The sequence below is a fragment of the Pyrus communis genome, chromosome 10 (assembly GCF_963583255.1).
Source record: "Pyrus communis chromosome 10, drPyrComm1.1, whole genome shotgun sequence".
Classification (NCBI taxonomy): Eukaryota; Viridiplantae; Streptophyta; class Magnoliopsida; order Rosales; family Rosaceae; genus Pyrus; species Pyrus communis.
The window spans coordinates 20166505-20170243 of NC_084812.1; the positions used below are offsets into that span (position 1 = coordinate 20166505).

At 37.2% G+C, this 3739-nt stretch overlaps 1 long non-coding RNA gene across 1 annotated transcript; it reads right to left on the reverse strand.

The window, feature by feature from the left end:
- Window positions 1-1188: 1188 nt before the first annotated feature.
- On the reverse strand, window positions 1189-3296 carry LOC137746533 (uncharacterized). Its single transcript, XR_011069865.1, has 3 exons — window positions 3134-3296; window positions 2928-3018; window positions 1189-1490 (listed from the first exon to the last, which is right to left on the reverse strand). It is a non-coding gene; the product is annotated as an uncharacterized lncRNA (long non-coding RNA).
- Between the last annotated feature and the right edge of the window lie 443 nt (window positions 3297-3739).

Consider the following 3739-nt stretch of genomic DNA (forward strand, 5'->3'; position numbering starts at 1 on the left):
CTCATATACCTCTGTGCAACTTGAATTTTTTCAAGGGGATCTAGGTTTAATCTTCACAAATCACAATAATGGCAGCTTTAGTTCGAGCCCTTCATTTGTGGCACCAATGAAATGATTGAGGATGAAATAAGATGCAAAATGTAGATTCAATAATATGAAAAGACAGATCAAAGAGATTTGATATGAACCTTCACCTGAAAATCCATACGCAAAGACCTATAAACTCAGATCAAAATGAGTCAAGAAAATGGATTATAAACTCAAATCAAAATGAGTCAAGAAAATGGATTATCTTCCCATGATTTCTCTAAAGTACAGTTTTAGTTCAAAGAAGAAAGTTTGTGCATCTTGGGTTACGAAAATTGCTGGGAGAAGAACCAACATGACCTAGGGCTAAGGTCATATTTATACTCCTAAAAACCTAACTCATAATACAATCATAAACTAAATTCTATATGAATACGTGGACATTTATGTGTAAATAGTTAACAGCAACCAACTCATACATAAGGCACACGTCCAACACTGAGATGACATGAATAAAGGAATGTATGATGGCTCATCCAAATTCAGAGCAGAGTCACATGACAATTTTACATATGTACGTGCTCATACTTGACTAGGTAGACAGCACTAGTCAAGTAGTGTAAAAATGTAGTTTGAGAATAAAATGCATGAACCAAACCTTGTCATTAGTAAAAAAAACACTTTGCGTGACGTAGATACTTTCGTCGCGCAAAGTCAAAAATCGTTGCCTAAGGGTTTGCGCGACGTAACCTTCGTCGCATGTTAATCGTCGTGCAAAGTCTGAGACGCTAGGGTTTGCGCGACGACCCACGGCGTGCGTTGCGCAAAGTGGGTTTGCGCGACGGAGGCCATGCGTCGTGCAAAGCGGGTTTTCGCGACCCACTTTGTGCGTCGCGCAAACTCACTTTGCGCGACCAACGGCGTGCGTCGCGCAAACCTGCTTTGCATGACGCATGTCCTCCGTCGCTCAAACCCACTTTGCGTGACGTACGCATGGGTCACACAAAGTGGGTTTGCGCGACGGATCCATGCGTTGTGCAAAGTGATTGGTCGCGCAAAGTGGGGAATAGTTTTGGTCAAACTTTTTTTTTTTTTTTTGATAAATATTGTAATTAAATTCGAAAGAATAATTAATTAACCAAGCAAAAGTATTTAATTATAAAATATATGAAAATGTACATACAAGATCCAAACAAAAAAGAAAAAACTACAAGTGAACTAAGTTTAATACATCAAGCTACTAGGTATCGGCATGGCGAGGTGGCCGCCGTGCACTAAGCTGCTCAACCGACACTGATGACGTCAATGATACGGGCACCTGGGACGCTGTAGGAGTGGCCTCAGCAAAGGGTGTAGGCTCCCTAATCAATGGAGCACTCACGGCTATTGCAGTAGATGTTGATAATGCGGAAGGTGCATTGGTCACACTCCGACGACGAGTGATCAACTGCGACATCTATACACTTATTCAACCATAAAAATATAACATTAGAAATTAATCCTACAACATTTTTCTTAAATGCAACAGATAATGTTGTGGGTTTTATGACAAGGTAAATTGCTTATCTGTTAATATATATGATATAACATACCATATAGGGAATGCTCATCTAAGCCATATACCATGTGACCTCAGACATGGATGCTCCTATACAATTTTACCTTTGAATTAGAGATTCGTCTGTTGTACGCTTATATGTTGACCTAAGAACTAGACATTCATAGCTAGTTTGATTACATACATAAAACAACAGGGAACATGAATAACAGTATGATACCTATAATTGAAGTTCTTCACAACAAAGTATAGCTTATTGGCTAAAATAGTCCACCTGCATCCGTGCTCGCATCATGTTCCTAGTACTAAGATGACTGTGATTCCTTAATCATAGAACAATAAACCCCATTGCATATATATTCTGAACTCAATCATGTTTTCAATAATGATTCTTTTGAGTCACCATTTAGTTAAATTACACAAATCATTCATTTCTGTTTCTAAATGAAGCCTTACGTTCACAACAATTAGGAACATCTGACAACTTATTGGATCAATAGCTCTAACACTAAAGTTGCAGAGAAGAAAGCTTTCTCCTTTTTTTTTAATCGTTTTTATATTTCAAAACGACAACTCTCTTTCTAGATTATGCAAATACTAAAAGCATAAAACATGGCCAGAAGAAGTTGCTGCAGTTCCAACAAGGCAGTATTCAAAGTGTGAAACTGTGTGTGTATGGGAAAGAGGGCAGGTGTTCGTGTTCACGCTTGAGATAGAGAGAGACAGAGGAAAAAAATGTCCAAACTTTATATTTCAAAACGACAACTCTCTTTCTAGATTATGCAAATACTAAAAGCATAAAACATGGCTAGAAAAAGTTGCTGCAGTTCCAACAAGACAGTATTCAAAGTGTGAAACTGTGTGTGTATGGGAAAGAGGGCAGGTGTTCGTGTTCACGCTTGAGATAGAGAGCGACAGAGCAAAAAAAAGTCCAAACTTAAGACAACCAATCAAACCTAAAAGAAACCAACTTCTACAAATGAAATATTAATGAATTTCCATGAGTCATGCTTTCGGGGAAAGGGTAAAAACATTAAGCTGTCCAGATGAAAGCTTGATTAGTTAAAGTGACCAGAAATTCATAACTGATTTAGTGAGTACCACCAATTAGTGATAATAACATATACACTGTAAACCATTAGAAGAAGATGCACCTCTAACCAAAGGAAGACCAGTTATATGAGAAAACAAAGACTAGGAAGCCGACCAAGAATAACAACAACAGCCATCGTTTCAGCAGCGACAATAGTAAAAGTATCGTCCATTTTTCCTTTTTGTCTACAATATGGGATTAACCAATGAAATTTAATTTAAAAAAATGCTTAAATTACATAGTACTTACCTGCTGGTAAAGCAATGTGAAGTGCTTTGCAAGTCGAATTGCAAATTCCTGCACTGAAAGTTCTTCTTTACATTCCTTTGCCTTTACATACCTGTGTTGCAACTAGGTTAAATCCCAAAGGCGAATAGCAATCAAAATGATGGAAACATAGCAGATTTCCAGTAATGGGAAAGCTAACAAACATAGATGTCTAATTGTCTACATACATTTGTTTCTTTTGTGACAGTAGGACATTGTATTTCGTATCATCGTGTTAACTGGAACTTGAGTCCATAAGCAGTCACGTTAGTTGTTAAGTTCTTTAATCACTCCTGCATTCTTTTCCTTTATGCGTTTTCTATTTTTATCGATTGAACTGAGGAACCAATTTCTTCGCCCGCAGTTTCAACAGATATTTTTGCCATTTGGTGCAAAAATATGAACCTGTAAGTAGTAACATTTCAATCACTCTAAACTTTTTCAGTACAAAAAATATGAACTTGTAAGAATACGAAATTTGTGAAGAAGCAGAGAAAAAAACCAGAAAACTAACACCATCGCAGACCAACCCACCACCCTAAAATTCAATTTAACACTAAAAACCTAACTTTCCTAACCCAATTTCTAATTTAATTTCCCAAATTGAATCTAATTACAATACCAAAATCTTCAAATTAAGGCATCAAAGCTTGATTCTGAACTTAGAAAGAAGAAAAATAAAGAATTAAGCTTGATTCTGACCTGGGTCTATACCTGTTGTGCAGTCGGGAGAGGATGAGGATGAAGGATGAGGCGGAAGTTAATATGAGTGAGAAGGAAGAGAGAGACCGAGT